Below are 25,613 nucleotides of genomic sequence, written 5' to 3' on the forward strand. Positions count from 1 at the left end.
ATCAGGTGGCCAAAGTACTGGAGTTTCAGCTTCAACATCAGTCCTTCCAATGAATACCCAGGACTGATCTCCTTTAGGATGGACTGGTTGGATCTCTTTGCACTCCAAGGGACTCTCAAGAGTCTTGTCCAACACCACAGTTCAAAAGCATCAATTCTTCGTTGCTCAGCTTTCTTTACAGTCCAGCTCACATCCATACAGGACCACTGGAAAAACCATACCCTTGACTAGATGGACCTTTGTTCACAAAGTAATATCTCTGCTTTTTAATATGCTATCTAGGTTGGTCATAACTTTCCTTCCAAGGAGTAAGCGTCTTTTAATTTCATGGCTGCAATAACTATCTGCAGTGATTTTGGAGCCCAAAAAAATAGTCAGCCACTGTTTCTACTGTTTCTCCATCTATTTGCCATGAAGTGATGGGACCGGATGTCATGATTTTAGTTTTCTGAATGTTGAGCTTTAAGCCAACTTTTTCACTCTCCTCTTTCACTTTCATTAGAGGCTCTTTAGTTATTCTTCACTTTCTGCCATAATGGTGGTGTCATCTGCATATCTGAGGTATTGATACTTCTCCCAGTAATCTTGATTTCAGTTTGTGCTTCTTCCAGCCCAGCATTTCTCATGATGTACTCTGCATATAAGTTAAATAAGCAGGGTGACAATATACAGCCTTGACATACTCCTTTTCCTATTTGGAACCAGTCTGTTGTTTCATGTTCAGTTCTAACTATTGCTTCCTGGATAGCTATAACTGTTTATATTTATCTATATCTACATCTGTATCTATAACTGGGTTTCCCTGGTGGCTCAGAGGGTAAAGAATCTACCTGCAATGCAGAAGACCCGTGTTCAGTCCCTGAATTGGGAAAATCCCCTAGAGAAGGGAATAGCTACCCACTCCAGTATTTTTGCCTGGAAAAGTCCATGGACAGAGGAGCCTGGGGGGGTTACTGTCCATGGGGTCACAAAAAGTTGGACATGACAAAGCACAGCACAGAACATCTGTATCCATAACTATGTATAGATAGATATCTATCCTATTGATTCTGTTTCTCTAGAGGACCCTGATTAATACAGATTTCAATGTAGTTCTAGCACAATTTTTTAAATCAATATCCAGTATTTGCATTGTTATGACTATGTAACTATTATTTCCTGCTCTTAGAGTAGTTTGTAATTTCCTCAGTTTTGTCTTGCCACAGCAAAAATTTGAAGTGATGGACAGACCAGTATTACAGCTCAGTTTTATTTGACAAGCAAAGGAAAATACACCCTCAAGGCTTGAGGGCAGGCTGACCCAAAAGACACAAAGAGAAGCCCCCAGCTCAGTTTTGGCTCCTCTCTGTATATGTTTTTTCTCCTCCCCCTGAGCCTGCCTAATGTAAATTGGACAGCCAGGAGGGCTGTCTGTTTTCCCTGAGGTTCTCACACAGGTCCTTGGACCTTCCTTTGTTCTGTTTGCAGGCTTTTCCTTTCTTTCTCTTTTAGGCACCACCATTATGGACTCCTTTTTCCTATTCTAACTACCTAACATTTCCCCCTCAAGAGATGGAGGCCCAATTCTTTAGGAACAGGGGCATAGATGTCTTTCTGGCTATTTCCTGCTGACCTGGGACAGCGAGGGGCATTGGGCCTCCCCTTCTTAGTCTCAAGCCTCAGAGTCCATAAAGTGGTGTCCATCTAAGGGTGAGTGATATTTTCCATGGTTGGGTGTAGTTTTCTATATCCTTGTTGAACTGGCACTGCATGTTGTAGCTTGTTAATCTGGGAAGAAACAAAATGGGTTAGACAATTGATAATACATGGAGCAATCATATACATGCAGCATCAATAGAGTTATGACAGGGATTAATAGGGGCGTTAGCCAACTCCAAATTTCCCTTGCCAGGAGAAGGATCCCCCAAAAGAGATTATAGCCACCTGAGAAGTCTCCAGCTCATTTTTTGAGATACTATAGGATGTGAATGTTTTTCTTGAGGACCATGAGACTTTTTAACTTGGCTGGAGGTATTTACCCAGAAACAAGTCTTGTTCAAGATGGCTCAAGTCCCTCCTTGTTTAGGGATCAGGAAATCTATCTCCTGTCTATTTTGTGTTGTCTCTGCCAAGCTGTGTTGGCTCTTTAGAGCTATCCTGAGAAATCTGATCCCCAGAAACTTAATTTTGGGGGTGTTCATTAGAATGGCACTCATTTGTAATCCTGAATAGGTATCTGAGATCTCAGGGGCTCACAGGTGTATTGTGTGTCCTCTTCTGTTTTCTTCCATGCTTGACTCATGAGTAGTGAATCCAGGAGTCATGTCCTGGTACCTTGACTTCTGTGGGGGTATAAAGTATTTCAGAGTAGGGACCCTTCCATGTGGGCTGGAGTTGAGCCTTTGGGGACCCATCTTTCCAAACTTTAATTAGGACATGAGTCCCTGGAGCATATAGTGGTGGCTCTTTAGTGTCTTTTGGGTCCTGGTTGACACCCCACAAGCATGTATCCTGTTGGAATTCCCCAATGGCAATAGTATAAGATCAGTAAGTCTGAGGCTGTGGATCTAGGAAGAGATAATTGACATAAACAAAAGGTCTCCCATACAGCATCTCATAAGGACTAAGAACAACCTGTTCCTTGGGGATAATACAGGTGCAAAAGAGAGCTATTGGTAAAGCCTCCTTTATCCCAGGGAGGTCTCCTGGGTTGTCTTTTTTATCACTGATTTTAAGAATTGGTTCTCTCTTTCTACTCTTCCTGAAGACTGAGGCCTCCAGGCACAGTGGAGATAATAAGTAATGTCCAATGCTTTAGAGACCCCTCGGGTGACCTTAGAAGTAAATGATGTCCCATTGTCACTTTGAAATGACCTGGGCAGACCAAATCTTGGAATGATTTCATGGATCAGCTTTTTACCACCTCTTTGGCCTTCTCAGTCTGAGTGGGAAAGCCTTCAATCCATCCTGTGAATGTATCTATCACTAATAGGTATTTATACCCTTCAGAAACTGGCATCTGGGTGAAGTCCATCTGCCAGTCCTCTCCTGGGTAGGTTCCATGCCATTGGATGGGCTGGGCCAGCTGGGGTCTTCAAGCTCCTTGGGTGTTGTTTAATTGACAAGTGGGACAAGAGGAGACCACTTGCCTTATAGTTGTTTGGAGGCTTGTTCCTCTGAAGGACCTTTCTAGTAATCTTTGGAGGGTCTAAATGAGTGGTGGCATGTAAGAAGTTAACCAACTTCCACTGGAGGTTCCCAGACAGAAAAAGGAGTCCCTCCTTTTGGAACCACCCCATGTGATCTTGAAAGCCCTCTCTTAGCTTAAAGAGTCTCACCTTCAGTATATGAAGGAGTTTCTGGCAAATTAGTCTGTGGAACTAAGGTGGCAACCCCTATTAGGTTATTGATCTGTAATGCTGCTCTCTCAGCTGCCTGACCAGCTGCTTGGTTCCCTCATACAACTTCTGTGCTCCCCTTTTGGTGTCCTTTACAATGGGAGACTGAAATCTCAGCAGGGAGATGTACTGCCACCAAGAGCCTAAGGATTTGATTACCATATTTGATTGGGGACCCTCGGGTGGTCAAGTGGTCTCTTTCTTTCCAAATAGCAGCATGTGCATGTAGAACCAGAAAGGCATACTTGGAGTCAGTGTAAAAGGCTACTCTTTTTCCTTTTCCCAGCTCTAAAGTTCGAGTCAGGGCTATGAGATCAGCTAAGTAGGCTGAAAAGGAGTATGTCAAGGCTATATATTGTCACCTTGCTTATTTAACTTATATACATCATGAGAAACGCTGGGCTGGAAGAAGCACAAGCTGGAATCAAGATTGCCAAGAGAAATATCAATAACCTCAGATATGCAGATGACACCATCCTTATGGCAGAAAGTGAAGAGGAATAAAAAGCCTCTTGATGAAAGTGAAAGAGCAACCTAGATGTCCATCAGCAGATGAATGGATAAGAAAGCTGTGGTACATATACACAATGGAGTATTATTCAGCCATTAAAAAGAATACATTTGAATCAGTTCTAATGAGGTGGATGAAACTGGAGCCTATTATACAGAGTGAAGTAAGCCAGAAAGAAAAACACCAATACAGTATACTAACGCATATATATGGAATTTAGAAAGATGGTAACAATAACCCTGTGTACGAGACAGCAAAAGAGACTGATGTATAGAACAGTCTTATGGACTCTGTGAGAGAGGGAGAGGGTGGGAAGATTTGGGAGAATGGCATTGAAACATGTAAAATATCATGTATGAAACGAGTTGCCAGTCCAGGTTCGATGCACAATACTGGATGCTTGGGGCTGGTGCACTGGGACAACCCAGAGGGATGGAATGGGGAGGGAGGAGGGAGGAGGGTTCAGGATGGGGACCACATGTATACCTGTGGCGGATTCATTTTGATATTTGGCAAAACTAATACAGTTATGTAAAGTTTAAAAATAAAATAAAATTAAAAAAAAAAAAGTTGGCTTAAAGCTCAACATTCAGAAAACTAACATCATGGCATCTGGTCCCATCACTTCATGGCAAATATATGGGGAAACACTGGAAACAGTGTCAGGCTTTATTTTGGGGGGCTCCAAAATCACTGCAGATGGTGACTGCAGCCATGAAATTAAAAGATGCTCACTCCTTGGAAGGAAAGCTATGACCAACCTAGACAGCATATTCAAAAGCAGAGACATTTCTTTGCCCGCAATAGTCCATCTAGTCAAGGCTATGGTTTTTCCAGTGGTCATGTATGGATGTGAGAGTTGGACTATAAAGAAAGCTGAGTGCCAAAGAATTGATGCTGTTGAACTGTGGTGCTAGAGAAGACTCTTGAGAGTCCCTTGGACTGCAAGGAGATCCAACCAGTCCTTCTTAAAGGAAACCAGCCCTGGGTGTTCATTGGAAGGACTGATGCTGAGGCTGACACTCCAATACTTTGGCCACCTCATGTGAAGAGTTGACTCATTGGAAAAGACCCTGATGCTGGGAGGGATTGGGGGCAGGAGGAAAAGGGGACGACAGAGGATGAGATGGCTGGATGGCATCACCGACTCGATGCACATGAGTTTGGGTGAACTCTGGGAGTTGGTGATGGACAGGGAGGCCTGGTGTGCTGCAATTCATGTGGTCACAAAGAGTTGGACACGACTGAGCAACTGAACTGAACTGAACTGAACTGAATTGGGCTGAACTTCCGGTGGCAAAGGTTTAGCCTCCATGGTTCCAAAATTGGAGACTACTGCATATACAGCTCTTCTTTTTCTATCCAAGGCAAAGCTCCTTCCATCAGTGTGCCAGATTTCCTCAGGATTGGTCAGAGGATCTTCTGACAATCCCTCTCAAGGGATTGTCCAATGGTCCAAAGTTTCTACGCAAGAGTGAAAGGGGAGAGAGACCTCAGAAGTAAGCAGGAGGGTAGCTGGGTTAAGAACCTCACAAAGGGATATAGTCAGTCCTGAATATTCCAGCAGTACTACTTGATATCTGAGGATTCTTTGATCAGACATCCATAAATGGCCTCTCCCATTTAGAAGCTGTTTCACTTGGTGCCTGGTAAAAATCGTTAGTTTACCCCAAAAGAGAGTTTTAAAGCATTTTCTATCAGGACTGCAATAGCGTCAAGATTTCGAAGGGAAAGATATCTTTCCAAGAAGGAAGTAGGACAGTCAGGGATCACCAGAAACTGGTGGGAAAATATTTGTCCATCCCAGCAACAAAGAAGTGCTTGGGTGAATATTTTTGTAATTGTTTTTCCTGTAACACCCAAAATGGTTTGAGAGGAGAAGGCTCCAGAGTAGGAGGTCAGGACAGAGTAGGTAACCCTTGTGTCAACCAAGAAATTCTTGGACTTACCTGCCACATCCAGTTGTACCCTTGGCTCCAGCCCCGTGATGGTTATCTGTGGCAGGCGAGCTGGCTAGAGAGGGCAATTTCAGTCCTGTTGAACCATCATGAGGGAAGGCTTGGTACTTGACCTTGAAGCTCTTGGGTCCCAAGGGCAGAGTGCCGCCCAATGTCCCAATTGATGGCATTGGTAGCAAGCTGTTTTAGGAGACTTCTCATGGTTTGGACACTCTTTGGCCCAACGTCCCACCTGTCTACAGATTAGGCATTTGCCTAGTGCCTTGTCCTTTAAAGACTCAGGGTTTGCCACAGGGCTTCCCTGGAGGGTGGCCAGGATCTGGAATATGCCTCGTGTCTTTCCTTTTCTCCCTTTCCTGCGCCTTGGCCTTCCTCTCCCGTTCTCTGCTATAAAAGGTATTGGTGGCTGTCTGGACCATCTCATCTATAAGAGGCAGCAGGGTCCTGCTGCTGTAGCTGTTGTAACTTTATCCTGATATCTGATGCACACTGGGACAGGAATTTGTCCTTTAAAATCACCTGTTCCTCGTAAGAGTCTAAGTCCAGATTGGTAAGCTTTTGGAGGGCCTCTTTTAGCCCTTCCAGAAAGGCAAGGGAGTTCTCGTTGCGGTCCTGAGTTACTGCTGAGACTGGGCACAATCCCACAAGTAATAGGCCTCCTTCAATTTCCATGGGTGGACTTCCTTAGGGGTGAGTCTTTCTGAAGTTTATCCTACCGAGTCTTGTTGCAACCTTAGAGCCAGGCATCCCCGGGTCAGAGTGCAGATACCCAGGCAGACTGAAGCATGACAGCCTCCTGGACATCAAATCCCTGGGCAGGTTGAGGCAGGTCAGCCTCCCAAGAATTGGGTCCCTGGGCAGACTGAGGCATGTCCACTGGACCAGTGGATCCCCAAGCAGTTTGAGGTGTGACAACCTTTTGAGGACCAGATCCCTAGGCATGTGGAGGAAGGTTGACCTCCTGGGACCCCTAGACTTGAGTTGGGCATCCCCAAGGTCTCCAGTATGACCAGTGCTGGGTAGGTTTAAGGGATTGTAATCTTAACTCATTGCTGGTTTGTCCACTGCAGATGGGAATAGATACCATGATGTAAAGCAGTCCAATTCTGTGCCTTGAGGCTGGGAATCTGGGCAAATAGCCATAAGCCTTATCATCTTATTGCTCTTAGAGAATGTAAGTCACTGATTTCCTTCCCTAGTTTTTCATAAGAGCAGTTTAGAGTGTCTCCATTGGTAAACATTTCATTGTCATAGACACACTTTAGGTAAAATTAGAAGTAATGACAAAGGAGTGGGTTATCTGTTCCTGTTAGGGTCATTAAGAGTATTTTAATAATAAGCAGGGTGGAGTAATGTTACCTACAAGAGGGCAAGGTCCTAGTTGTAGGAGTTAGTAAGCGGTTTAAGAACAAATTCGTAACAGGCAACAGAGCAAATGTTCCATAAAAGGAGAGTGGAGATTTGATCCAAGGGTATGTTTGTAACTTTAGGAGAAGGGTGGCAAGGGTTTGGGCCCAAACAACCTGCAGGGCTAACTCCCAAAGTGGAAAACATTATCCCTGGAAGCCCAATTGCCCTTGAAGGGATCCCATCAACAGATGGACTTCAAGCAGGCATTGTGTGCCTGTCATCCATCCCTAGTGGGTTCACTAAGAGATGCTGTTGTTGCACATGTTGTAGGAAACACGGAAGATGAAGGCCTGAATTCTAGAGGGATTGGGTGGGTTCACTAAGAGATGCTGTTGTTGCACATGTTGTAGGAAACACGGAAGATGAAGGCCTGAATTCTAGAGGGATTGGGTGGGTTCACTAAGAGATGCTGTTGTTGCACATGTTGTAGGAAACACAGAAGATGAAGGCCTGAATTCTAGAGGGATTGGGTATTTTACAGTATTTCCCTCCCAAGGGCCAGATATTTTCTGGTTGTCCCTCCAGATGATTGTAGAGGCAACATTGTGGGCCTGGACAGGGCTCAGGAAAAGAGCATGAAACAGGAGGGAAGGGGGTAGGGCACAGCTTTTGAAAGAATAACATAGCCCAAGTGCATAACATAAACTGATTAAAATCAAGTAGGTCCAAGAAGACAAGTCAAATTCAACTAGACCTTGATCCTCAGTCTGCAAACTAAATGATACACCCAGAGGTGCCAGAACAGTTCCAAATCACTGTCAAAAGACCCAGCAGTGTGTGGTTCCCCAATTGTTGGAATGATCCTCCCACTCATTAGCATATGAAATCACTGAGCTTGGGAAAACTAACCACACCACATTCAATGGCCCACACTCTTGAAGTGTGCTTCTCTCTAAATCTGAACAAATCCACCTCTTACCTATCACTGTGTCTCTCACTGAATTTTTTTGCAATGAGACATCAAGAACCCGAGCGTTATTAGGTCCTAAAACCAGGCACCATAGGTTTTGGCCAGGCTCAAGTCCCAGTCGGATACAACTGAGTGACAAAGCACAGCACAGGGTCCCTGCCATGTGGGTTTGAGTCCCGATCTTAGGTAAATGGTTTCAAGCACAACTTTTAGAAATGAAAAGATAATGACCTGCCCAATACTTTGTAAGCAGTGGCATAGATGGAGAGAGGAGCTGAAGGATGGGAGGAAACAGCAGTGGGAAAAACGTGACAAGGAATCCCTTTCATAACCTGCTGGAAAATCTGCTAAATACCTGACCTGTGCTCAGAGTTTTCATTGGTCTGATCCTTGGCACAAAGAATATTAAGGACAGAAGGACCCCCACCTGCTTGGGCTACAGCTACTAGGGCACTGCAGATAGTAGAGCCTTCGGGACACCCTGGGGCACCCTCTGCTGCTTGCCTGTTCACAGCAGGTTCAAGGAAACAAGAAATGAGACATTGTAAAGGAATTAAGATTTTGTTAGCCATATGTCCTTCCAACCATAGGAGTGATTACTTGCTACCCCAACCAGAGCCTCCTGGAATCTGAGACTGAGTCGTGTGAGCTTTCTGTCAAGTTTGTTTTCGCTGTCCTGGTTTCCAGCACACTGGGCTTCTTGTCACTTCCACTGTGCTGGGTTTTCTTCACGTTCAGCATCCACTGTGGGAGCTTTCACCAACTTGAGCTTCTGCTGTGCTCAGCCTCTGCCTCGCGGGAGCTGAGCCAAGGTTGTTTCAGCCAAGTTAAATCCAGGAGATGGCACAATATATGTCGGGGGAGTTTACAATTTCCTCAGTTCTGTCTTGCTACAGCAAAAATTTGAAGCAACGGATGGACCAGTGTTACAGCTCCATGTTACAGCTCAGTTTTATTTGACAAGCAAAGGCTAGTACATCCTTGAGGTGCGAGGGCTGGCCACCCAAAAGACATAAAGAGAAGAGAAGCCCGCAGCTCAATTTCGGCTCTTCTTTTCATATGTTTCTTCTCCTCCCCCTGAGCCTACCTATGTAAATTGGACAGCCAGGAGGGCTGTTTGTTTTCCCTAAGGTTCTTACTCCAGTTCTCGGACCTTCCTTTGTTCTATTTTCGCCAGCTTTTCCCTTCTTTGTCTTTTAGCCAGCTTTTCCCTTCTCTGTCTTTTAGCCACTGTTTTATGGACTCCTTTTTCCTATTCTAACTACCTAACACTGCTAAACGCCCCGACTGCTGGAATAGAATTCAGTGGAAAGAGGGGATATTGTGTACTATGCTTTCCCTCCTATTTTCATTTCAACTTACAAGATTCTCCTGGAACACCACATTATTCTTAAATGAAACATGCGGATGAGAAACAACACAGACTGAAAATACTCCCATATACCTTTTCAACCCACCATAAATTTATGCATTCATTCAACAGTTATTGAGAACTTAACCTATGTTAGACACTGTGCTAGTGTTGTGAGAGATACAAAGATATCCTTAAAAAGGTGAACTTAAAACCCTGTCAGGAAATGACATTGCATGAATGCCAGCTCAATAATAAAATGCCGTTTCACGTTGTTTGATGGTAGAAACCAACATACTGTAAAAAAATTTTTTTTAAATGCCCTTTCATAGATACTGATGTTTCTTTTTCCTTCTTTTTAGTGAGAAAAGCACACAAAACCAGAATTTCTTTTTTGAGAGAAAAATCTATAAGCATCATTAAAATATGATTATTACAATTCCTGAATGAACAAACCTCTGGAATTAAAAACTCAGGAAGAGTTTCAGCTCTCAAGTTATGTTAAATATGGATAAACAGATGTTAAGCAGGTAGACAGATTAAAAACTCAGAGTTTCAGCTCTCAAGTTATGTCAGGGATGGATAAACAGATGTTAAGCAGGTAGACAGACAGACATATATTTAAATCTTCTTTTGGAACCGTGGGAATTTTATTGAGATTCAAATGATAAGTAGTTTAAGCATGTGCTGACATTTCTTTTTAAACAATACTCAGTATCAAACCATGACTGTTTTTAAATTAACAATTATCTGCAAAGTCCATAGGTAATTATTGCAGTTTAATGACAAGCTGTTCTACTATTTCTTAAATGTCAATCGCTTTAAGAAATAGAAAGTCACAGACATTATTATGCTAATTATCTAATTATTTTGCAAGAAGTTTTTGTGAGGTTGTTAGTTTAGGATAACAGAACAATTAACTTAAAGGAAAGTCAAAAGAATGAGCAACAACAACAAAAAATCCCCAAACATATAGATATTGGTAAGAATGAGCAATTTAAATACTAAGTAATCAACAGTAGCTCCTGAAGAGCTAGTAAATACAAGTAAAAAAAGAACACTGAATTTCTTTTCAAAAATATTTTTATTTAATTTTGTCTGTGCTGGGTCTTCATTGCTACATGGGCTTTTCTCTATCTGCTGCAAGTGGGGATGAGTCTCTAGTTGTGGTGTGAGGGCTTTTCATTGCTGTGGCTTCTCTCATTGCAGAGCACAGGTTCTAGGGTACTTGGGCTTCAGTAGTTGCAGCTCCCGGGATCTTGAATATGTTCTCAGTAGTTGTGGCACACGGGTTTTGTTGCTCTGTGGAATGTGGGATCCTCCTGGATCAGGGATTGAACTTGTGTATCTTGAACTGGTAGGCAGATTCTTTATCTCTGAGTTACCAGGGAAGCCTGAACACTGATTTTTTTTTTTTTTTTAAGGAAGACTTTTATACTATTTTCTCTGTTGCCCTAAGTCATACATTGCCTGGAATAACTACCTCTGTGGGCTCTATTTCCAAAGGCCCTTTCCTGCTTCCAATAAGGGGTGAGCCAAAGGAAATCTTTAGATTTGCCTGGGTCAAAATAAACTTTAAAAGGGCAGTTTCAGGGGAATGTTGGGATTAGATGAGGAAAGAACACATAGAATATAGTTACTTGTTTTGTGCTGCTCAATATGGACTAAAAGGGATAAATTTGAATATTCCTAGACACAATGATATTAATCTAAGAGTTGTGTTTACTTATTTTAAGAAAATGGAAAACTGATGTTTGGAAAGCAACTGAAAAATCAATGATATAGAAGAGCATGAAAATACTTCAAAGGAAGGGAGAATTACCGATTGCTGGGCAAAAGATGGGAAATCATCAAGTAAAAAAACAGGTGAGATACTGAAGAATTTATTTACAGGGCAAAAATGGAGAAACAGACATAAAGAATAGACTTATGGACATGGGGAGAGGGGAGGAGAGGGAGAGATGTATGGAAAGAGTAACATGGAAACTTATATTACCATATGTAAAATAGACAGCCAACTTGAATTTGCTGTATGGCTCAGGAAACTCAAACAGGGGCTCTGTATCAACCTAGAGGGGTGGGATGGGGAGGGAGATGGGAAGGAGTTTCAAAAGGGAAAGGATATATGAATACCTATGGCTGATTCATGTTGAGGTTTGATAGAAAACAGCAAAATTCTATAAAGCAATTATGATTCAGTAAAAAATAAGTCAATAATAAAAAAAAAACAGGTGAGAATCTCAGCTGAGTTAGAGGCTGAACGCATGAGACATAGAGGTAGGATAACATGAGAATAAACATAGATAGGCATGAGGAAAGTGGTCAAGGATGTGGGCCTGGGAGATGGACAGTCTGAGTCTGAAGCTGAACTCTGCCAGTTTTTGACCATGTTGCCTCAGGACAATAAGGTTTTACTTCTCTGTGCCTTCATTTCCTTATATAGAAAATAGGGGTGGTATTAGTATCTTTATCATAGCACTATTGCTGAAATCAAGATTGCCAGGAGAAATATCAATAACCTTAGATATGCAGATGACACCACCCACCCTTATGGCAGAAAGCGAAGAAGAACTAAAGAGCCTCTTGATGAAAGTGAAAGAGGAGAATGAAAAAGTTGGCTTAAAACTCAGCATTCAGAAAACTAAGATCATGGCATCTGGTCCCACCACTTCATGGCAAATAGATGGAGAAATAATGGAAACAGTGAGAGACTTTATTTTTTGGGCTTCCAAAATCACTGCAAATGGTGATTGCAGCCATGAAATTAAAATACACTTACTCCTTGGAAGAAAAGCTATGACCAACCTAGACAGCATATTAAAAAGCAGAGACATTACTTTGCAACAAAAGTCCATCTAGTCAAAGCTGTGGTTTTTCCAGTGGTCATGTATGGATGTGAGAGTTGGACTATAAAGAAAGCTGAGCCCCAGAGAATTTATTCTTTTGAACTATGGTGTTGGAGAAGACTCCTGAAAGTCCCTTGGACAGCAAGGAGATGCAATCAGTCCATCCTAAAGGAGATTAATCCTGGGTGTTCATTGGAAGGACTGATGCTGAAGCTGAAACTCTTATACTTTGGCTGCCTGATGTGAAGAACTGACTCGTTGAAAAAGCCCCTGATGCTGGGAAATATTGAAGGCGGGAGGAGAAGGGGAGGACAGAGGATGAGTTGGTTGGATGGCATCACCAATGCGATGGACATGAGTTTGAGTAGGCTCCGGTAGTTGGTGATGAACAGGGAAGCCTGAACTGCTGCAGTCCATGGGATCACAAACAGTCAGACATGGCTGAGCGACTGAACTGAGCTGATTGTGACCATTATCTGTGTTAACACATAGAAAGCACTCAAAATAGTGCCTCATACATGAGAGACACTAAAGGTTAGCTCTAATTATTTGGCAAATCATCTGCTGCACTGGAGGATAATTGGAATTCTTAGAGAAAAGTCTGCAGTAACTCCGCAGCAGTGTTATCCACAGGCTGTAAATCATATTAACATGATAACACTAAAAATATCATTGAGTAACCAACAGAGTGCTTGCTCTTCTAGTGCTTTATGTTTACTCATTAAATCCTCATAGCAAACCTATGTGGTAGGTACTGGAAGTATCCCCTTTTGCAAATGAGGAAATACACAGATAAATAACAAAATGGGCCTCAGGTATCAAATGAGCTATAGAAATTTTTTCTGGATTGCTCTGAAACCCAATGAATTCTACAGTCAGTATGTTATGTGTTCCAAATCTCATTCCTATTGAAATGGTCCTTGCCCCCATGTCCTCTGCCTGCTTTTTGTTTGTAGAAAAGCTTTAGCCAAAGAATAAGTTTAATCAGAGAACTGAGAACATGCAATCACAAAAGACAACAGTCAAAGGAGACCAAATAGTAACAATTTAGTCATTATGCAAAGTCAAGGACCTGTAGTTGCTCCTCAAGGGCTATAGATGATACTCTGAGCCATATGCTGTGAGCTGTCTTGGGCACACTTGCACTAAGCCACTTCAGTCGTATCTGACTCTTTGTGACCCTATGTACTGTAGCCCACCTGGCTCCTCTGTCTATGGGATTCTCCACGCAAGAATACTGGAGTGGGTTGCCATGCCCTATACCAGGGGATCTTTCTGATCCAGGGATTGAACATGCATCTCTTACGTTTCCTGCATTGGCAGGTGGGTTCTTTACAAGTGCCACCTAGGAAGCCTGAACTCCCACCAGATAAAAGAAGTTAACTACATGATCACCAGACTGCAGCTATCACATAAGCTGCCACAATCCCAAAAACTGACCTTAGAGAAATGAAAATAAACCTACTCTTGAACTGACGATTGTCATGGATCAGTTGCTCAGTCATTTCTGACTCTTCAGGACCTCATGTACAGCAGCACTCCAGGGACCTGAAGATTAACTGTACCTAAAACAAACAACATGATACTGGTCAGACCACCAATGACCGATTTCAGGGTGACTGTCAGAGCTGACTGTGCTATTTCTGCATGTACAATCCTATCTCTATCTATAAAAGTTCTTACACCCTGATTGTTGATGGGGTTTTGGGGGGGTGGGAGTCGGCTTTTGGACAGGCATCTGCCCCCTCCCCAAACCCCCACCATTGCCAGCATCCAAAATAAAGCAAACTTTTCTTTCCACTAGCCTGGGTTTTTGAGCAGCAAGCAACTGGACCTGGGTTTGGTAACAATATATCAGAATGTTCTGTTAAAGCTGTGTGCAAATTAGAGCATTCACCACACACTACAGAGGTGATAAATTTATTAACAAGTTTGTATTATTGATATAGATTAATGATGAGATGAGAAAAAAAAAAAACAGGATCAACAGATAAGAAAGGAAAAGGAGACTACAAGTAGGAGCTTGACTGTATGTGCAGAGGAGTCATACAGCATTAAGATAGTCTCAGTGGTGAGGGCATGATGAGTCCCTATCTTCCTCATTACAGAACTTTGTGTCCATGCTGCATTCTTCTGATGGTGTACAAATTATGCCGCAACAGCATTATCAAAGGCACTTGCTTTCTGCTCAAGGAGGAGTAACGGGCCCATACCACCTGCCCCGTTAACCTTTCCTTTTTTTTCTATTAAAGTTTGTGCCTCCTGTTCACTTTTCCTTTCTTTATTGCTCATAAACATTCAATCTCTGTAGGCTTTGCTGAAATATGCAAGCTTTCCCAGAGTTACAATCCCAGTTGGTGTATCACTCACTTTTTCCCCTTCTTATCTATGATACGCAAGTAACCATCTGCTGCTTGAAATTGCATTTTTGCCAGCATAAACTGTTAGAGGTATGTTAGAAAGATGCAAATCTGTTACTACACTACAGAGGAGAAAACCTGTTTTAAAGAATCCTAAAGGTGGCTTTATATCAAATGCTTCACTTATTTTCATTTGAGGAATGTTAAAAGGACCAGGATTGAAAAACACTGACCATAAGACTTACAGGTGTCCAGCCTAGAGATCTGTACCTCATTGGAAAATGTGTTGTTATTATTGCTATAAGGCTCTGGAGTTATACAATAGAAGGAACTCTGTAAGTTTAGTTTTGTTATTTTTGTGTGTTCATAATTTTAATCCAAGCAGTTCTTCCTGATTGCTTCATGTAACATCCTATTGTTAGGTCCATTGCTATTTCCACAAAGCAGCTTCTACTTCTGTTCTTTGTTAATAACTAGAGACAACCAGTAAAATTAATAAATGGTTTAAATTGGTAATCTTTAAAAGGAGGATGCTCTTCAGATATACCATTCATCAAATACAAGAGGATGCCTTTCTTAGGAACTTGGAACATTTTAGATCACGCTTCTGTCAGTGGAACTGCAGGGTACATGTTACTTGAGGTTAGGAATATAAAAGTAATCACTTCAGTTTATTATTGACAACATTATTTGAAATTTATTACTCAAATTACTTGTTACCAAAGGATTGATGGGTGATTTCCATTTTTTAAAATATAGCTGAGAGAAAGATATCCTATCCTTTTTAAAAAATATTTATTTATTTGGTTGCACAGGGTCTTTGGTTGTCAGGATCTAGTTCCCTTGCCAAGATGAGCACAGACCTTCTGCCCTGGGAGCCTGGAGTCTTAGCCACTGGACCGCCAGAGAAGTCCCAAAAGCTACCCATTTGAAAAACAGAAAGAAAAAACGTGGCCCTCTATCTTCCACTTTATAAATGCCTTGATAAACTCAGTCTTTGACAAAGTAAGTGATATCTTCCTAAAGCAGCATCCCAGTACCCAGAGACAATTACCAAATTGCTTCCTTTCTCTACACTAGCCACCAAGAGGTTTTTGATGAGGGTTTTCAAGAAAAGTAATAAAATATTAAAAGGGAAGCCAAAATCATCAGGGAATCTTCTGGAGTCTATACAGTCAAGGCACTTGAAAGCAGAAGTGGAAAAAAAAAAATAGTCACATCCAGAGAACACTAGATGTCTAGAAGCCATCTAGTATCTAAGTATGCTGTCTTAGAGGCTGGGACAGTCATGAAGATAAAGGTGAGTAAAAGGAATATGTGCATTGAGATTCTCTGCATGTTTGAGTCTGTATAATTTAGAGACATTGCGTGTGGAACCCAGACTTAGAGTGTGACTGTCTGGGCCAAGCCGAAGTCACCAGTGCACAGAAGAATGTACTCACTGCTCCAGATGCCCTGGGTCTGTTTTAGGGTGGCTGTACATCCCATCTCCTCTGACAAACAGGAAATTGAGATGCACAGGATTTGCCCAACTGTGTAATTTTCCTGAAAGTGTACCAAGATTTATCCAGCTATGCTACCCTTAGAGAGTATAAAACTTTACTTCTAGAGCAGAAGGAAATAAAAATATCATTCTGAGGTTCTCCACTCAGTACTTTGAAGAGATGTGGCACATAGCAAGTGCTCACAAGTTTTGTTGAATAATTAATAAAATAGACCAAATGGTGTAAAGAGCTCTTACAAAGGAGTGATGGCAATGAGGACCTGATTATAGTGAGTCCGAGGAAGAATAAAAAGAATAGTAGGGGAGAGAAGAGGGGAGGAAACCCTGATGAGGAGTTTCACTGTTAAAGGGATAAGGAAAAGGAACAGAAGAGAAAGGTAGAATGACTTGAGTTTTTATGAAAACAAGTTATTTTTTCAGGTGGATATAATATGGCATGTTTTTATTTCAATAGGAATGATTTATTAGAGGGATGTTTGGGGTTGGACAAAAAGTTTGCCCTGGTTTTTCAGTAAGATGTTATGGAAAAATCCGAATGAACTTTTGGGCCAACCTAATAAGATTGATTGTGGAAGAGATAGAGGGAGACAGTACTAGAGCAGTGCCCTTCATGGGGTAAGAAGCTTGCCATGAAGAGAGAGGCCGGCTTTAGATAAGAGCATTGGTTCTTCCTTGGTCTGTGGGTTATGGGGAACTAGAGAACCTACGGAAGCAGATGGATGCAGGCTAGCAGATGCTGGAGCATAAAATAGTTCTCTTCTGACTTCTCCATGTTTCAAATGGAAAAGGAACTGATATCACCAGCACAGAATAAGTGGCAAGAAGTATTTCAGGTTTAAGGAGAAAAGGGTATGAAAGAGTATAGAAAGGTGAGAGATTGAATAAACCACCGAAATTGCCAGGCAGCCCTAACAAATTACTGCATTTCCCTTAAAGTGTGATTTCTTAACTCCTCTACTTTCTAGATTTATACAAAAATTGAAACCAGGTGTACAAAGAAAAAAATTTACTCTCTTAGAAAAAATCATACTTTTCCCAGTAGGGTTTAAGACTTCTTGCAAAGCAATCACATTAATCTTCTATAAATACAATTGAATCTGTATAGATAGTCAAACTTAATGTTACAGTTCCTACCAAAGACTGGCTTTATATCTTGACTTCAGCTTATACAAATCAGTGAAATAGTTTGCACACTGCAATTCAATTCAACTGTGTCACCTTTTAAGTTATATGGTATTAACAGCATGTTAATTAACCAAGTATGATTTTGGACACTTAGAATATTATATCTTTCAATTTTAATATCTTTTGTGAATATGAAAAGTATTTGTTATATTTCAAAAAGATCACAATAAGAAAACTAAAATCTGGAAACAGTGTTTTCACTGTACATACATAAAAGAGTACATAAACAGTATATAAAATGGGTTCAGGCTTCTAGAAGTAAATGAACTAAATATCCTGAAGATATTTTCTTCAAGGTCTTATTGATCTGCTCTTCCTGTTGCCTGAAAAACCTGAGGAAGAAGGGAAAAAAGCAGAGAATATGGCCAAAGAATCCTTTACATAGATGAATCTTTCTGTCTAGTGAGTTATTATACGTATTGTTACATAAAATATAAACTACAAAAATGCTCCAACCTGCTTAAAATTATTTTATTAAAATTTGGGGAACTAGACAAAGATAGATATGGTAAACAAATTTCAGAGATAAAGAAACTAACAGTTAAAAAAGTACACATTTCAGCCCCTGACTCCTGGCTTAATTTACTTATCTTTCTTTACACTGAAATTGCCTCCCACAGATTCTGGCTCTAAAAACTATAATTGTTTTGGAGATTCTGTATGGTAGGAACCTTAACAGAGAATGTAATTATTATTTTCAGTAGTGTGTGGAATGCACACAGGATTTATAATAAGCATTCATATATTCAAGGTCATTACCATCATTAGTTATGTATGACACACACTTTCAGGAATGTTAATACCTTATTTGAGGAAACTGAGGCATAAAACTTGTTCAGACAGTGAGTGGCAAAGAAAAAATAACAGCTTAGTCTTGCAATCTTGATCCCAGAAAAAAAATATTTTATGGGGGTTATTTTATCATTCCTAATCTTTTATCTTCTATCCATGCTTTTTGCTACAGCATTGAGATACTTTAGAAAACATTCTTAGTCTTGAGACACATGCTGAGATTGTCCTGTGAATACCTCTGAGAACTCCAGCCTCAGTACAGTTTGACATAGGTCAGTCAGAAAAATGATAGGCTGACAGATCTGAGCGTGATATGAGTCAGAGCATATCCGGTGCACAGTTTCAGGAAGACTGAATGTCCACATAGTTTTGTGTCATCGTACTCCAGCAGTTACTAAATTTTCTCAATGGCAGAAATGGCAATGGCCTAGTAAGGAATCTTTCACTGATTATCCTCCTATATAAGTAGGAGACAAAGACATGTTCTCCCTCTTGGAGAAGAGTGGGAATCAGAGGGCAACTGGGGAACTCAGCAAAGAAAACCCTAAAAGGTAAGTTCAAAGGAGGTTCCTATTGCATATTGCAAAGGGGAAGGTCATAAAGCTAAGAGGAATATCAGATGGCATAATGTCGTGATTGCACATGAAGGAGAACAAAGCAAACACACAAACACTGGGGACTATGTATGAAAGTGAAAGTGTTAGTCGCTCAGTCATGTCCGTCTCTTTGAGACCCCATGGTCTGTCCATGGGATTCCCTAGGCAAGAATACTGGAGTGCTTTGCCATTCCCTTCTCCAGGGGATCTTCCCGACCCAGGGATCAAACACAGTTCTCTTACGCTGCAGGCACATTCTTTACCATCTGAGCTACCAGGGAAACCCTGAGGAATATGTATATATTTGGTTAAGTACTTGAGTGAGGAGGTATACCAGATGAGGACATTCTCTGTTGGGATACTTTATTTGATCAGGTTGATAATTTATTATGTGGGAAAATATAAACGTAAGCATTTATAATTTAGTTCAATCAAATGACTTTGACATGTATAATGGAGTGTGGTTTATAAGATACATTTGTTCAGGCACTTCAACCTGACATGATTATTTTTAATAACTTGATTATTTAATTCCAAAGCAAATATGCCTACCAGGTTTCATTATAAGTTCAAAATATTTATTTATTTGAAGTTCATTCTCTCAGAGCTTTCAGTTTATAAGAGAAGAATCAGGAGCAGAAAACATGGATTATTATCTCTGTTATAGACTGAACTATCTCCTTCGAAAATTCATATGTTGAAGCTCCAAGACCTCAGAATATGACTGTATTTGGAGATAAGGCATTTAAGGAGGTAATTAAGCCAAGATGGGGTTCTTGGGATGGGCCCTAGTGTAATATGCCTGGAGTGTTTCTAAGTAGAGATTAGAACAGAACCAGAGAGAAGGATGACTGTACAAGAAAACAGCGAGAAGCTGTCCAGCCACGCACCAAGGAGAGAGGCCTTGGAAGAAACCAAACATCCCGACATTTCCATCTCGGAATTCTAGCTCCCAGATCTGTGAAAAAATACATTTCTGTTGTTTGAGTCATCAGTCTGTGGTATTTTGTTATAGGAGCCCTAGAAAATAATATTATCTTCAGTGTACATTTAACCCAGCGATCTCACTACTGGGCATTCACCCTGTGAAAAATTCAAAAAGGTACATGCACCCCAATGTTGGTTATAGCACTGTTTACAATAGCCAAGACATGGAAGCAACCTAAATGTCTATCAACAGATGAACGGATAAAGAAGTCATGGTACACGTATACAATGAATATTACACAGCCATAAAAAAAATGAACAATTTTGAGTCAGCTGAACTAGGTGGATGAACCTACACCTATTATACAGAGTGAAGGAAGTCGGAGAAAAACAAATATCGTATATCAAAGAATACATATAGAATCTAGAAAAAATGGTACTGATGAACCTATTTTCAGGACAGGCACACATTGAGAATGGACTTGTGGACACAGCAGGGGAAGGAGAGGGTGGGAAGAATTGAGAGGGTAATATTGGCATATATACATTACCATGTGTAAAACAGATTGTTAGTGAGAAATTGTATAACACAGGGATTTCAGCCACTGCTCTGTGATTACCTTGAGAGGTGGGACAGGGGGTGTGGGAGGGAAGCTCAACAGGGAGGAGACCCATGCATACTTATGGCTGATTCATGTTTTTGTTCAGCAGAAATCAACACAACATTGTGAAGCAATTACCCTCCAAATAAAAAGAAATTAAAAAATAAATCAATCCTTGTGTGTTCAGTCACTAAGTCATGTCCAACTCTTTGCAACCCCGTGGACTGCAGCAAGCCAGGCTTCCCTGTCCTTCACTGTCTCCCAGAGTTTGCTCAAACTCATGTCCAGTTGAGATGGTGATGCTATCTAACTAACCACCTCATCCTTTGCCATCCTCTTCTTGTTTTGCCCTCAATCTTTCCCAGCATCAGAGTCTTTTCCAATGAGTCAGCTCTTCGCATCAGGTGGCCAAAGTATCGGAGCTTCAGTTTCAGCATCAGTACTTCCAATGAATATTCAGTGTTGATTTACCTTAGGGTTGACTTGTTTGACCTCTGTGCAGTCCAAGGGATTCTCAACAGTCTTCTCCAGCACCACAATTCAAAAGCATCAGTTCTTTGGCTTTTTTATGGTTCTTCTTTATGATCCAACTCTCATATCTGTACATGACTACCTTCTTTATGGTCAGCCTTCTTTATGATTCAACTCTCACATCCATACATGACTACCAGAAAAACCATAGCTTTGACTAGACAGATCTTTGTCAGCAAAGTGATGTTTTTGCTTTTTAATACACTGTTAGGTCTGTCATAGCTTTCCTTCCAAGGAGTAATCGTCTTTAAATTTCATGGCTGCAGTCACCCTCTGCAGTGAATTTGGAGCCCAAGAAAATAAATTCTATCACTTCTTTCACCTTTTTCTCTTCTATTTGCCATGAAGTGATGGGACTGGATGCCATTTTTGGCATCACTTTTTGAATGTTGAGTTTTAAGCTAACTTTTTCACTCTCCTCTTTCACCGTCATCAAGAAGCTCTTTTGTTCCTCTTCAGTTTCTGCCTTGCTAAATAACTAAGGCTTTAGGGAAAAATACAGAGTCTGAGGAGAAGTAAGGAAAATAAATATCACTATTAAGGGGAATTGCATTCTCTTGAGAGTAGGAAGGGAAGGTTGAAAAGATAAAAGCTTCACAGAAGAAGTGGCATTTGGGCCTTGAGGAGAATCTTTTATTTTCTCAAGGTAAAACTGCCAACTGCTGTCATGTAGGAATTACTTTATACTGAGACCCAGTGTATTAATATCTAAACCTTCTTAGAAAAAGTCCTCTTTTTCTAGGCAAAAGGAGATTCACATCATGGGACTCATCTCAAAATCCAGTAGTGAACATTGGTTGGAACCTAATGAAGAATAAACAAATCCCCAAAGATAATCTAAACCTTTGACAGAACTATCTACTTGGGCTAAATGTTTACAATTAGTAAATGATAAGCAGGTACATGACACATTAATCATTGAAACTTTGTTGATATTGTTTACTTGGTCAGATCAGATTAGATCAGTCGCTCAGTCGTGTTCGACTCTTTGTGACCCCATGAATCACAGCATGCCAGGCCTCCCTGTCCATCACCAACTCCCAGAGTTCACTCAGACCCACGTCCATTGAGTCAGTAATGCCATCCATCCATCTCATCCTCTGTCGTCCCCTTCTCCTCTTGCCCCCAATCCCTCCCAGCATCAGTCTTTTCCAATGAGTCAACTCGTCGCATGAGGTGGCCAAAGTACTGCAGTTTCAGCTTCAGCATCATTCCCTCCAAAGAAATCCCAGGGTTGATCTCCTTCAGAATGGACTGGTTGGATCTCCTTGCAGTCCAAGGGACTCTTAAGAGTCTTCTCCAACACCACAGTTCAAAAGCATCAATTCTTTGGCGCTCAGCCTTATTCACAGTCCAACTCTCACATCCATACATGACCACAGGAAAAACCATAGCCTTGGCTAGGTGAACCTTTGTTGGCAAAGTAATGTCTCTGCTTTTGAATATGCTATCTAGGTTGGTCATAACTTTCCTTCCAAGGAGTAAGCCTCTTTTAATTTCATGGCTGCAGTCACCATCTGTAGTGATTTTGGAGCCCAGAAAAATAAAGTCTGACACTGTTTCCACTGTTTCCCCATCTATTTCCCATGCAGTGGTGGGACCAGATGCCATGATCTTCGTTTTCTGAATGTTGAGCTTCAAGCCAACTTTTTCACTCTCCACTTTCACTTTCATCAAGAGGCTTTTTAGTTCCTCTTCACTTTCTGCCATAAGGGTGGTGTCATCTGCATATCTGAGGTTATCGATATTTCTCCCGGAAATCTTGATTCCAGCTTGTGTTTCTTCCAGTCCAGCATTTCTCATGATGTACTCTGCATATAAGCTAAATAAACAGGGTAACAATATACAGCCTTGATGAACTCCTTTTCCTATTTGGAAACAGTCTGTTGTTCCATGTCCAGTTCTAACTCTTGCTTCCTGACATGCATATAAATTTCTCAAGAGGCAGATCAGGTGGTCTGGTATTCCCGTCTCTTTCAGAATTTTCCACAGTTTATTGTGATCCACACAGTCAAAGGCTTTGGCATAGTCAATAAAGCAGAAATAGATGTTTTTCTGGAACTCTCTTGCTTTTTCCATGATCCAGCGGATGTTGGCAATTTGATCTCTGGTTCCTCTGCCTTTTCTAAAACCAGCTTGAACATCAGGAAGTTCACGGTTCACATATTGCTGAAGCCTGGCTTGGAGAATTTTGAGCATTACTTTAGGAGCGTGTGAGATGCGTGCAATTGTGCGGTAGTTTGAGTATTCTTTGGCATGGCCTTTCTTTGGGATTGGATCTCTGTTCGTTTCCAAGGCAAAGCATTCAATATCACAGTAATCCAAGTCTATGCCCCAACCAGTAACGCTGAAGAAGCTGAAGTTGAACGGTTCTATGAAGACCCACAAGACCTTTTAGATCTAACACCCAAAAAAGATGTCCTTTTCATTATAGGGGACTGGAATGCAAAAGTAGGAAGTCAAGAAACACCTGGAGTAACAGGCAAATTTGGTCTTGGAATACAGAATGAAGCAGGGCAAAGACTAATAGAGTTTTGTCAAGAAAATGCACTGGTCATAACAAACACCCTCTTCCAACAACACAAGAGAAGACTCTATACATGGACATCACCAGATGGTCAACACTGAAATCAGATTGATTACATTCTTTGCAGCCAAAGATGGAGAAGCTCTATACAGTCAGCAAAAACAAGACGAGGAGCTGACTGTGGCTCAGACCATGAACTCCTTATTGCCAAATTCAGACTTAAATTGAAGAAAGTAGGCAAAACCACTAGACCATTCAGGTATGACCTAAATCAAATCCCTTGTGGTTATACAGTGGAAGTGAGAAATAGATTTAAGGGCCTAGATCTGATAGATAGAGTGCCTGATGAACTATGGAATGAGGTTCATGACATTGTACAGGAGACAGAGATCAAGACCATTCCCATAGAAAAGAAATGCAAAAAAGCAAAATGGCTGTCTGGGGAGACCTTACAAATAGCTGTGAAAAGAAGAGAAGTGAAAAGTAAAGGAGAAAAGGAAAGATATAAACATCTGAATGCAGAGTTCCAAAGAATAGCAAGAAGAGATAAGAAAGCCTTCTTCTGCGATCAGTGCAAAGAAATAGAGGAAAACAACAGAATGGGAAAGACTAGGGATCTCTTCAAGAAAATCAGAGATACCAAAGAAAAATTTCATGCAAAGATGAGCTTGATAAAGGACAGAAATGGTATGGACCTAACAGAAGCAGAAGATATTAAGAAGAGATGGCAAGAATACACAGAAGAACTGTACAAAAAAGATCTTCATGACCCAGATAATCATGATGGTGTGATCACTGGCCTAGAGCCAGACATCCTGGAATGTGAAGTCAAGTGGGCCTTAGGAAGCATCACTATGAACAAAGCTAGTGGAGGTGATGGCATTCCAGTTGAGCTATTCCAAATCCTAAAAGATGATGCTGTGAAAGTGCTGCACTTAATATGCCAGCAAATTTGGAAAACTCAGCAGTGGCCACAGGACTGGAAAAGGTCAGTTTTCATTCCAATCCCAAAGAAAGGCCATGTTTACTTGGTAAATCAGTCCAATTTTTTTGTGACCCCATGGATTGTAGTCCGCCAGACTCCTATGTCCATGAGATTTCCCAGGCAAGAATACTGGAGTAGATGGCCATTTCCTTCTCCAGGGGATTTTCCTATCCCACAGATTGAACCCACATCTCCTGCATTGGCATGTGGATTCTTTACCACTGAGCAATCAGGGAAGCCCAATCCCTGAAAATAATTAAATTTTAAATTAGATTTAGCATAAACATTTTTATTCATCTTTGCTAGAACTGAGTGGCAGACAATATTTCTGTTGCAGATAGGATTCTCTCTATTACAAGTAATAGAATACCTTTCCCAAATGGCTGAGGCAAAAGAAGGCAATTTCTTAACTCATAGGAATAAGATCCAGGTTGGTGGGGGAAGGATGATGCCTCTTCAGGTGCATCTTGAGTTCAATCTGAAATAAAGTTGCAGGATTTCATCTTCTTCCTCTGCTCCCTTGGGGATCCTTTCTTCTCAGGTTTTGAGACAACACTCACAATAATTACATTTCTTAAGAACTCACTGAGGTTTTATTTACATATAGTAAAATGACTTATTAAAGAGTATCGTTTGATGAGCTTCAACACATGTACTTATGTCTATATATTTAAAACCATCATCATAGTCAGAATAGCAAAACTGCTTGCCGCCCACAAAAGTACCTGCATGCCCCTTGGCAATTTCATCTCTCGTTTCACCTTGGTCCCATTCTGTGACCATGACAGGCAATCATTGATCTGCTTTTTGACATTATAGATTACTTTGTAACTCCTGCAAATTTATGTAAATGGATAATACAGTATGCAGTCTTGTATTGCTTTTTTCACCAAACATAATGAACTTGACATTCATCCATATTTTGGTTATATCAAAGTTTGTTTCTTTTTTACCTATAAGAGAGTTCCATTGTATGCATATGTATGTTTACCACATGCTGTTTATTTACCTTTCGATAGGCATTTTGTGTTTTTTCCCTAGATAGTGACTATTACAAATAAAGCTATTTTTGAAAATTATTTTTCCATATTCACTGTATTTTTATTTCTGCAATAGGTACTATAGCTTGGTAGTTTAAAAATCTTATCTCTATTAAATGATTTTTGCATACCTTGGGCAAATTTAAGTCCCTGTCTTGTTCTTGTGTGTGTTGACTTTTGTTTTTGTCAGGATAATGTCTA

General features: G+C 40.9%; 1 long non-coding RNA gene across 1 annotated transcript in view; it reads right to left on the minus strand.

The window, feature by feature from the left end:
- Positions 1–1,709: 1,709 nt before the first annotated feature.
- The window catches only part of LOC129655691 (uncharacterized), an 81,568-nt gene continuing 57,664 nt past the window's right edge, over positions 1,710–25,613 (minus strand). Inside the window, exons 3-4 of the long non-coding RNA XR_008716085.1 lie at positions 13,829–13,928; positions 1,710–1,767 (exon numbers count right to left, since the gene is read on the minus strand). This is a non-coding gene — a long non-coding RNA (uncharacterized LOC129655691). The remainder of the gene's footprint in view (positions 1,768–13,828; positions 13,929–25,613) is intronic.

Source organism: Bubalus kerabau, chromosome 1 (assembly GCF_029407905.1).
Source record: "Bubalus kerabau isolate K-KA32 ecotype Philippines breed swamp buffalo chromosome 1, PCC_UOA_SB_1v2, whole genome shotgun sequence".
Taxonomy (NCBI): domain Eukaryota; kingdom Metazoa; phylum Chordata; class Mammalia; order Artiodactyla; family Bovidae; genus Bubalus; species Bubalus kerabau.